At 42.3% G+C, this 11,328-nt stretch overlaps 1 protein-coding gene across 3 annotated transcripts in view; it reads left to right on the top strand.

Annotated features, from left to right (window-relative positions):
- The first annotated feature begins 2,347 nt into the window (after nucleotides 1–2,347).
- Nucleotides 2,348–11,328, top strand: part of PLAAT1 (phospholipase A and acyltransferase 1) — a 31,173-nt gene continuing 22,192 nt past the window's right edge. Inside the window, exon 1 of one of the 3 annotated variants that reach the window (XM_042956329.1) lies at nucleotides 2,348–2,368. The gene's annotated coding sequence lies outside the window, so the exon portion shown is untranslated. Of the gene's footprint in view, nucleotides 2,369–9,522; nucleotides 9,608–10,307; nucleotides 10,531–11,328 lie in introns of those variants that run through there. The other 2 variants (XM_042956328.1, XM_042956327.1) reach the window with 2 other exon arrangements.

Genomic DNA, 11,328 nt, shown 5'->3' with positions numbered 1-11,328 from the left:
TGGAGACAAGATGACATCTGTCATGGTCAGGGAATTTTAAGTAGTTCAAAGGAGCCTAGAACATATGGTGTAGGACTGGAGGTGGCAGGGGAGGAGACAGAGGAAGAGAGCTGGAAATGGGAGGTGAAGTCTGAAAGCTGTAATGGGATCTAATAGCAAGGCCAAAGTGAAGGGCTGGGGAATTTACACTTTATCTCGCAGGTGGTAGAGAAGTGTTTAATCAGGGGAGGGACGTGATCATATCTGCGTTAGAAAAAATTCTAAAAAATGGATGCTTCTTTGGTAGCAAAGCTCTTTTTGTATTTCCTTTCCCTTAAATTTGCTTCTACTTGTTTATGTATTTTTTTCAGTAGTTTCCAGGCATTCTGGAGATACCAGTGCTCTTTCAAACCAGTCAGTGAGTTATCTACAATGGTTAACCTGGATATTCATGACAGACCATTAAATATCAGTGCAAAGAGCACTGGGCCATGCACTAAGCAGTCACTCAAGTGCACATGGAGGGGACTGCTTTGCAGCTGCCATGCCACAAGCCAGAGCACTCTCAGTTATGTCCATGTCCCTGGGCCCTCATGGGCCAATTTACTGCAAATAACCTCGCTGTGCTTTATATGCAAAATCCTAGGCTCTGGCCTCCAAGCTGACAGTATTAGCTGGGTAAGACAGATATTGAGAATCAGTAGCAGAAGGATCCTTAAGACTTCTTATAGCAATAAGCTGCAGAGAATCCCTACTCAAAGTTTAACATTAAGAAGCTGTGCTTCAGATGGCCCTGGGAAGAGTAAAGGTTAGTTACTTGTTAGGAGGAGGAGGAGGTGGAGGAGAAAAGAAAAAAGGGCTGCTTTAAGCAGCCTAGAAGATAGAAGATACCTGTTCAACTGGTTCCATGGTCCAATTGAATCAATCAGTTTGGGCAGAGAAAGAAATAAGATCAGCTGAGTTAAAATCTTGGTTTCAATGATTTAGTGTCCTGGATTGAATGACTGATTTCTGGCTAAATTTTCCGGCCAGTTTAGTGATGAGTTGAGTTTTATGTACAGTCCAAACAAGACAGAAATGGGCATCTGTGATCTGTTTTATGCAAGGCAATGTCTGATTTTTTTTTATGTTTACTTATTTTTGAGAAACAGGGAGAGAGAGAAAGAGAGAGAGAGAGAGAGCGCTCATATGTGAGTGGGAGAGGGGCAGAGAGAGAGGGAGACACAGAATTGGAAGCAGGCTCCAGGCTCTGAGCTGTTAGCACAGAACCTGATGCGGTGCTTGAACTCATGAACTGTGAGATCATGACCTGAGCCAAAGTCGGACACTTAACTGACTGAGCCACCCAGGTGCCCTGTAAGGCAATGACTTTTATATATTTTGAGATAAATCGCATTCTACAATGTCTTACTGACGGGGTTTCCTATCCTCTTTTACTTAGAAAATATCTACATGTTTTCTATGTCCTCAAATCGACATTGTCAAAGTTTTGTTTCCACGGTGTTCATTCAAGTGTCCACTCACTGACCACTTAATCTACTTTGGGCAACAACAACAATAACTAAATCTATATAGCATTTGCCAAGCATTACTCTAAGTATTTATTATTTACTAATTTGTTTAATCCTCCCATTAACCTAAAGGATATGTTTTCATAGCAAATAGGAAAATTGGGGTACAGGGAGGTGAAGGAACCTGCCCCAGTCACAGTGCTATGCACGGCAGCACTGCAGTATGAAGCCAGGCATCTGGTCCTTCCAACTTCTCACAGCACATCCTGGTCAAAGGTCAGTACATGACAAGCACTAGAAATTGGTGGAGAATCAATTATCTCAAGGGCAACGTGTTCACCTTTATTGTCCAATCTCTTTTGATTTTCTTTTTTTGATAACTCAACTGAAAGCCCTTTTTTAACAGATTGGAGAAAGTGCCAATTTGATGTTAAGATGCACTATGTGTGAACAAAGGGCAACCAGCCTGTGTCCTTATCCCAGATGTCACACGTGACAAAAGATTTCACAGCCAGGGGTGATTTTCATTAATTCTATTTTACCTGTTTCTCATCCACGCTTTGTTGCAAAAGATATCTAAGTGGCTAAGCATTTAAATGTCATTTATTTTAAAATGTCTGCCTCACATGTCATCCTAAATGTCATGACAAAGAATGTGAAAAACTCTTCTTCCTCCTTGAAAGGCTACAGAAGGAAACAGCAGGATCACACACTGTCTGAGTGATCACATCAGGCGGGGTTTACATGTGAGTCTGCTAGTGCTGGAACCTTCTATGCTTTCAGACATTCCGATTTTAGGGCTCTGGGACTCTGAGCCATTATTCTCTTCTGTGCCAGAGAACTGGAATCCCGTGGCACAGAATGATTGAGATTAAAAGGTAGGGAGGCTCTCCTGATCTCCTCTCTCCTGACCTGGAGTCCTGTACATGTGGCTTTCTCATCTACTGCCCCAGACTTCAAACCTACACTTCTTCACTCTGTGGTTGAGATATTAAGCCACTAATACCTTATGAAAGATGTGAAGAGGGGAGTTTATTCAAGTATGGCAATCTTAGTGTCTCTTCCACATTCCCTTCAAACTAGGAGTACACTGTCCCGGGCCACAGCATCAACCTTCCCAGAACCAGGCTTTGGTAAGCTATTTGAGAAGAAAAATAAATTCCTATGGAACATTCTGAATGTACGATTTACAACGTTATGCAAAAAGCCAGTCTTGGTTCTTTTGCAAAGCATGGATCAAGGGAAGTGAAATCGAGTAGGAAATTATCCCCTCTGGCTCCTGTGCTCACCCCAGAAAATCCCTCCCTCCAGCCTCATTAGCAAACAGCTGTGTCAGTCCCTCAGCACAACGACTTTTTCTCAGCTTTTCTTCTTTCGTCCTGTTCTGAGGTATGCATGCCTTTGACCATTTTCCTTCATCTGTCTACCCAGTTCTCTCCTTGGTGTACTCACCCATCATTACATAAGTATTTTTCCCAGTAGAATTACATAAGTGTTTTTCCCCATAATGATTTATAAATGTTGTTGTTAATGAAACAGTGATTAAAATGGAAAGATAAGTCTTATAAATGGCTACACTTTCAAGATGTGAAAGGTGGGGAAAGCAGGAGCATGACATGGTGAAATTACTCTATTGATTGCCTCTGGATCTCATGGTTTATCAGTCAACCATGTGATATGACCAGGATGTACTAAGCATGCCATTTTATTGGCCTGGTGATTTTATTAATCACACTGTTCTCCCTTGCCTGTCTCTCTCTCTCTCTCTCCCTCTCTCTCTGAAGGCTAAAAATGCCAAATAGTTTCTCAGTATTTCTCAAGTACTGTAGATTGTGGTGCCCTTGACCCAATTCTAGTCAGTAAAAGGTGAAGGTAGTCTACTGGAAGATTCTAGAGGAGATAATTGTCTCCATGTTAAGAAAGAAGTACAGAAAGAAAAAGGTACTGTCCCTACTTCTACCTACTTCTCAAGGTGGTTGTGTGATGACATGATGGTTGGAGCAGCTGCAGCCATCTTGCAGCAAGGAGGAGAACACCAAGGGGATTTCAAGATCACTGACAGAGGGACTTAATATCATTCAGTTGCTGAAGTATTCCTTCAACCACCATTTATTGGATGCTTGTGTGTGTATGTGTGTGTGTGTGTGTGTGTGTGTGTCAGGCACTGTACTAGTGCTGGGATTCATTTGTTCACATATATGAAATAAACAAAATCCCTGTTTACAGGGAACTTACATTTTAGTAGGAGGAAAGGCAGCCAATATTAAACACATGTCAGCTGAAGTTAAGAGCTGTAAAATGTTAAGAAGAATAAGGGATCTGGAGAGTGATGGGGGTGAAATTTTAGATAGGTTGATAAAGGAAGGTCTGATAAAGTGACATTTGAGAGACCCAAAGGAAGCAAGGGAGGTAGTTATGCAGATATTTGGGGCATAGGAAGGAGTGCTTCAGGAAGAGGGAATAGCCTATGCAAAGGCCCTGAGCAGCAGGAAGACCAGAGAGGCCAGAACTGAGTGAGCAACAGAGAAAATGGAGGAATGAGGTAAGAGATGGCTGGCATCTAGATCATTTAGAGGCTAGGAAACTAAGGTAAGGATTTTAGATTTCATTCTGAAGGACATAAATCTTGGGAAGGTTTTGTGCAGGAAAGCAACATAGTACTTATATTTAAGCCACTTTTTAATATGGTGTTCTCTTACTCACAGCTGAAACTCTTTGAAAGTATTCCTGATGTAGCTGGAAGCAAAACTACTATTTCTTCATATGTTCTTTTCTTCCCAGTTTTACAAGTTCAAACCGAGTCATTACAGTCCTGAACCACTGTAAACTCTTAGACAAGGATTTATCTATAAAATTTGCCTAATTATTGAAGTCCATTACAAATAGAATAGACTGAAAGAAAACTGAAGCCCAGAGAGCTTAGATAATTTGACAAAAGTCACACAGCCAGTTGAGTATCGATATTGTAACTCAGGTTGTAATCTGAGTTCAGTTTACAGCAAAAGAAGAAGATAGTAATACAAAATGGCTTCAGCTATTTTTCCATTGTAGTTGGAAGTGGCAAAGCCAATTCCTAGATACTTAACAGGCTTTGTCTCGAATCCAGTGTTCTTTCCCTGGCAAACTGTGTATCCTGCATGGTTTACCGGGTCTCACAGCACGGGTGCTCTGCCTCATTGCCTCTCTGGAAGCCAAGATAAAGAACGGGGTCAATTTACTTACTGGGATTTTGCCATGGATTTGGATTGGAGAAAAGGATAGAAATCTGGCCTGGAAAAAGAAGGATAATGTAAAGCATTTTTTTTTTTTTAGGAAAGAATCAGTGCTGTTAATTTCTTTATTCTGGTGAAAAGTATGGCGGGCCAATTGTAAGACTGAGCCAATATGGTGTACAGGAAATGATGAGAAACAGATCCCTTGTGGAGACTGTGGATAGCTTCATTAGAGCAGGGCCATCCAGTAGTAATATAACGCTAGCCACATAAGTAATTTTAAATATTTTTGTAAGCATATTAAAAAAGTACAAAGAAACAGGTGAATTAAAGTCATATACTTAGTTTAACTGAATATATTCAAATATTATCATTTAAAAGTGAGACAAACCACATTATAAATGCCCAGCGGTTGCATGTGGCTGAAAGCTATCACACTGGACAGCACATTTTCAGAGAGCTAAACATGAAAATATTTTAAAGGAGAAAACTTCCGTGATGAAACACAAAGGATAAAACACAAAGTCTTTTTAAGAAATCAGTAATGCGGGGTACCTTGGTGGCTCAGTTGGTTGAGGGTCCGACTTTGGCTCAGGCCATGTTCTCGCGGGTTCATGAGTTTGAACCCCACATCAGGCTTGCTGCTGTTAGCCTGTCAGCAGAGAGCCAGTTTTGGATCTTCTGTTCCCCTCTCTCTGCTCCTCCCCTACTTGTGCTCTCTCAAAAATAAATAAACATTAAAAAAACCCCTCAATAATGTTACCTGTTTCAATGCATTTCAACAAAAACACAGACCACTTCTAAGTCATTAAAATCTAGAATACTATTCGAGAAAGAATCCAGGACTTGGCAGTAAAGAGGAAACAGGGGCTAATAATAAGCCATCAAGGTTGATGTAAGGACCAAATGAGATGATATGGATGTTTTCAAAAATAGAACACTGTAAATATGCCTCTATAAATAGCAAAACTTGCTTTTATTTTATTAGAATATTGGTCTTTGTTTATGTAAACACTTCAAATATCTTTAGATGATTCTTCCCTTCTGATATTTTTATGCTCTTTGCTTTTGAAGCACTTATACATTTGGAAGCATTGACCAGGAACACATTCAAATTCCCAGGAATAGTCAGTCTGATAAAAGCTTGTAACATTTTCTCCCACCAATCAAGAACTATCTGAATGTGCACACATGGAAAATCTAGAGACTTTCTGAATGTAGCCAAAAATGTGGAGTGGGGGAGGGAAATGCTAATGGTTTCTCAAGTCTTTTCTGGTCAAATATCTGATTTAAGGACACTGTATTCTGAGAGACAGAAATATAAATATATATGTTTATACATATATAAACATGTTTTTTGTCCATAATGTCTGAGATTCTGCATTTTACTGTAATTACATTTAGCAAGAGAAAAACATCCACGCATGTTCTGAGCGGCTCCCAGCAATCTGTCAGCTTTTCACAGCGTAGTAACCTACTGATAGCTTCCTCAGCCCTTCAATAAATACGTAGGCTGCGTGCGTGTGTGCTTACAGAACTTCACAGGTTTCCATGGATACAGGAATTTTAGTGCTAAGGCGCATTTACTATCGCTTTTCTTGTCACCAAGAGTCCTGTAAACACTTGTGTTCTAAGATTTTGTGCAGAAATTTAGCATTTTATAGAGGACCAAGTCAGAATTACCTTTTCCCAAATGCATTGTCTGATTTCCCCTTAGGGCAAAGTCCCTGAAATCCTTTATATTTGTGGCCTCTTTTTAGTGATGTGCTTTCATTTATTAGACTAATAAAAGGCAGTAAAGGCTTAACTGCATTGTCAGTATCACTTTTAAGTGGCAGATATTTATACTATGTAAATGTTACAATTAATAAATAAGACAACTGGCTCTGAATTGAAAATGGAAGAGGAAAATAGGGAAAGCAGAAATAGGAATATTATGTATATATTAAGCCATTTCTCTGGCTGAATATGGTGAAATTTAAGTGTCATTTCCAAGGATACCCTGGTATATCTATTCACCAAGCATAGTTTGAATTTACTGTTATTTATATTGTTTTTGTATATTTTAAGACCTTTCCACAGATCTGATGATGGCAAGCTATGTGTTATTTTTCCTGTTTTGCACATGTATAGCTCAGGCTTAGAAGGTTTCAGGAACCTTCTGTGTGTACTATGTCACACAGCTAGCAAGTGGCAGAACTGAGATTAGAACCTAAGACTCTTGTCTTGACTCACCGTCCAGGGCTTTCCCATTGTCTCTTTTCTTGGGTGGAATGCAGGCAGCTTCTTCTAGAAGGCATGCCCATTTACTTCCTTCCTTGACACATGCTGATAGGTTTCTGTGCCTCTGACCTGGTCCCCATTAAACCATTCTTTTCTCTACCCATCGTCTTGATGTCCCCAGCGACTCAGTTCAGCCTAATTTACCAAGCTTAGTCATTTCAAATGCACACTACCACTCAGAAGCAGTAATCACAGACAGATCACATAGCCTGGATGTGCACTACATGAGGAGTCTTTAGGGAAACAAATCTCTAGATCCATTCATACTGACCAAGAATGTACAAGGCCAACTGGATGAGAGGCTTGGGCAATTTGTGTAAAAATCTAGTCTGAGTAGACACGAGCCTGGATATTCCAGTCAAGAAAAAAGTTTTTACTTTAATAGCATGGGTTTCGGGGCACAGGGTCGAAACTATTTGAGTGACTGTCTCAGCTCTCACTTGCCATGCTCATGTAGCCAACAGCCTCCAATATCATCATCTTAGGAAGTATCTCAGGCAAGGCCACAAGATCTTTTTAAGACCATCTTTTTTGCACCAGGCCTCATTCACCTCATATTTGTACAGGCCTTTTGGTTTTGTGGGGATTGGCATGTGGGTTTCTTTCTAATTTTATTTTATTTTTTTATCTAAAAGGAAAACTCTGCTTTTGCTGTCTAATAAAGAGAAAGTCTGGGTAGAGGAAGACCTCTCCACAAACAGGCCTGATCTTGGTCCAATCCTCACAGACACTGAATAAGGAACTTCATGGCTTAGGTCTCAGGGCAACTGCCAGGACCTGAGTAGTCACGGATTTGTTATGAGGATCAAATGATACAAAGGATATGAAAGTACTTTGCTGATTGTGTGTGTGTGTGTGTGTGTGTGTGTGTGTGTGTAAAATATCCACACAGAAAAAAGTTGTCTCAAGCATTCTGTCTGACATCACACAATGCCAATCGGTTTTAGCCTTTATGTATTACAAATGCAAATAATGATTCGCTTTGTCACAGCGCTTTCCCTGGAATGTGAACTTTATTCAACAACCAACATGACTAAATCATCTTCTTTGTAGTTATTTCAACGTTTTTCAACTCTTCCAACCCAGTTAGGCAACAACTGGGGTGCCGTGCACGTGGTGCCTCACTTAATATAACAGCCAAAATAATGGCAAATGGTCCTTTGGTTGTAATCTGACATCTGTTCCCATCGTACGCCATGTGCAGCCCGTGAGATCCCAGGATTACAACCCTAGATTCAGGTAAACTTTGGCTATAACTGCCCACGGTTCATTCCTCATTCTTTCTGACTGGAAATTTGAATTCTGGGCTGCTCATCCATAGAGTACCATTGAGTGATTAACCATCACTCCAATCTGTAGAAATGAAGAGAGAACTCCGGGTTCTCCTGAGCTACAACGCTTTCTCTGTTTTTCCTACAAATCTCATTCAGACGTCAAATTGAATTTACCCTTAACCAAATGCATTTTCTCTATACCTGGCAGGGATCTGGAAGTAAAATCATAAGATTTATTTCATTTTAATTCTATTATGATGCATTTAATCACAAATACCCCCAAAATGAAATGATAATTTATCATTTTGCCCTGACTGGAGCAATCTTCCTTGGTTCACACTCATGAATCCATAATACAGAGAGGAGACTGGATGATTAAGTGTCCGATTAGAGAAAACAGATTAACCTGGCAAACATAATAAATTTAACTCATAAGCAGGATGGCTTTATAAATGCTCACAATAACTCTCCTGTAGAAAATCATGAACCACTTCCTTCAGTGATGACTCAATTGAAATAGTTGAGGAACATAAAGTAAATGCATGTTTATGGCTTTCTCTCCGAGACCTTAAACGAGGATTGAAAGGCATATCTGATTCAGTTTAGGACTCTAAAAATATATTAAATAGGGAACATGTAATAAAAATATAAGCTTGAAAAAAACCCACGAAGCCACAACCTCTCAAGTGTTCTAGTTTCCACTTTGCCAGTAATTGTACCCAGATCCCTGATGCTTTCGATGTCTTTTTTACCTTCTCTATGTCTCCAAAGTTGCCAAACCCAGACTCACTTTCAAACCATGCAGATTCACCCTTAATCTTGACAGAACCTGATTCCTTTATAAAGGCAGCTGCATCTTTACATAATTCTTATCCCACTGTGGCAACACACACAAAATTAGCAAGTTATTTCAGCCTCTGAATCCTGCCTTTCAGCTGAGATTCCATTTAATTCAGAGTAAAAATCTAGGTTCTGACTTGTTTGCAGTAAAGTCCTGTGCAGAGCTCCAAAAAGTTCATTTAGCAGTCCGCCTGGCTTTCCTTACTTAGCTGGCTAGTATTCCTGGCCTCCCTTTTCTTAGCAGTGAGAAAGAGGATACTCTTCATGCCCAGCTTTATTTTTAAACTCACACGGTTTTATTTCTGGAAGCCTCTGCTGGCCTTCCAGGCCTGAAAGAGAGTCAGTTAGGCCCTGCTCTGTCACGTGCACCTAAGTCACGCTGAATAAGGGACTTGCAGAACCAGACCTTTGGTAGGGGAAGGGCAGAAGAGGTGAGGGGGAATGAATGGGCTGCCTGAGAGAGAGAGACTTCTGTCTTTAAGGAAGGCCCCACCCCATCAGGATCCAGGTAAATTTGCCCCTGGGAGAAACTAATACCTGGCTGTAGCGGGAGGGCACACTCTTCTTTCTTTTCTCCTTTCTCTCCCCTTCCCACTCCGAAGTTGATCCTAGGCTAGAGGGTGGTAACAGAGAGGGGTCCAAAGGGAACGGGGTCCATGTGTGTCCTCACAGCCTTTGGGCTCTGGATCAGGCTCACAAGCGCTCACCGTGTGGGTAGGTGTGTGTGTGTGTGTGTGTGTGTGTGTGTGGCGCGAAGCCGGGAGGGAGGGTTTCTAAGGCCACTCCCTTTCCCCACCTTTGCTGAATTCAAGACCCAGCTGCTTTCTTGGGGCGCAGGGACTATGGGTCCTTTCCTGGGTAAAGGAATTTGTGCCGCGCTAGAAGGGTGTGTACAGCTAGCGGTGAGTGTGCATTCATGACGAGTGTCTCCACAAGACAAGTTCGCAACTGCAGCCCCTAGCACAGCCCTTGGGACCATCAAAGTTTGATGTAAGAGTGTCCTAGGGGCTGGGAGCGGAGGGCTGCAGTCATTGGTCGGATTCCATGCTGGGGCTGCGCTTTGACCGCTGTGTGCCTGTGAGTTACCGTGCGCGCGCGCGCGCGGGCGCCTACGTACAGATCAGGTGTTCTGTCGGGCTCCTCCAGGTGAAGGTGGGGACCCAGGCGGTGGCGCGGGCGGGTGCGGAAGACTTGAGCGTGCGCAGCAGTGTCCGAGGCGCCAGGACAGCTCCTCGCGGTGGGGTTGGCGTTGGCGCTGGAGGGCTGGCGCTGAGTGGGGGGGGGTGAGCTGCTGTGGCCTTGACCTTCCCAGGGAGCAGATGGAGTGGGCCCGTGGCCAGTAGCCGGAGAGGCAGCAGCTGCGAGGCCAGGGAGATCCCAGGACCCCAGCAGCTGCCGCCGGTGGGAAAGACGACCCGGACCCCAAGCAAGGTGTGCTGGGGGTGGTGGGGAGGACCTCTAGGCTTCCAGACAACCTTGTTTGCACCACCTGTCAAATACCCCTCTTTGTTACAAATTGGAGAACTGAGTCCACAGGGAGAGACTCAGTCTCCAAGTCACACAGTTATGAAGTGTCCGAATCATGACTAGAAAACTGGTCCTGCCCAAAAAGGCTTTTTAATTTATTTTTTATTTTTTTATATGAAATTTATTGTCAAGTTGGTTTCCATCCAAAAGGCTTTTTTAAACCCACCGTCCTCACTGGATGAATGTGGATTATAATACAAGTAATTAGCATTATAAGATATTAGGTGATATTACTTTGGCTTTCAAGACTATTAATATGATTTATGTGCTGGAAAAACCCAGCCACTCTGTCCTCCCTGGGCTTGGGCTTCTCATTCCTTCATTCATTAGACATTTACTCAGCAGTTATTTGTGCCAGGCGCTCTGCTAGCAACTGAAGGTATAGAGACAAACGAGAACCAGCAGAAGAAATTATTCCCGGGACACCAGTAACTGACGCAGGTGTGGGAAACACAATGGGTGTCAGATAAAATGCACCGCGAAACTCCCAAGGAGATGTCATTTCTGGCCGACTGCAAGATCTTAGAGAGGAGGTGGCATCTGACCTGGATCCCCAAGAGTGGGGCTTTGGGGGGCATTTGGAAATGGGCACTGCACTCCAGGTAGAAGGTGCAGTGTTAGCAACGAAATTCCAGGGAAGTGTGAGGAATAATGAATAGTTTGGTTTTCCTGGGATGCAGTGATGAAAATATGGAGGCAAGG

The sequence above is a fragment of the Panthera tigris genome, chromosome C2, assembly GCF_018350195.1.
Source record: "Panthera tigris isolate Pti1 chromosome C2, P.tigris_Pti1_mat1.1, whole genome shotgun sequence".
Classification (NCBI taxonomy): Eukaryota; Metazoa; Chordata; class Mammalia; order Carnivora; family Felidae; genus Panthera; species Panthera tigris.
Note: the sequence above shows the minus strand (reverse complement) of the source record. Positions and strands in the feature narration are given on the sequence as shown.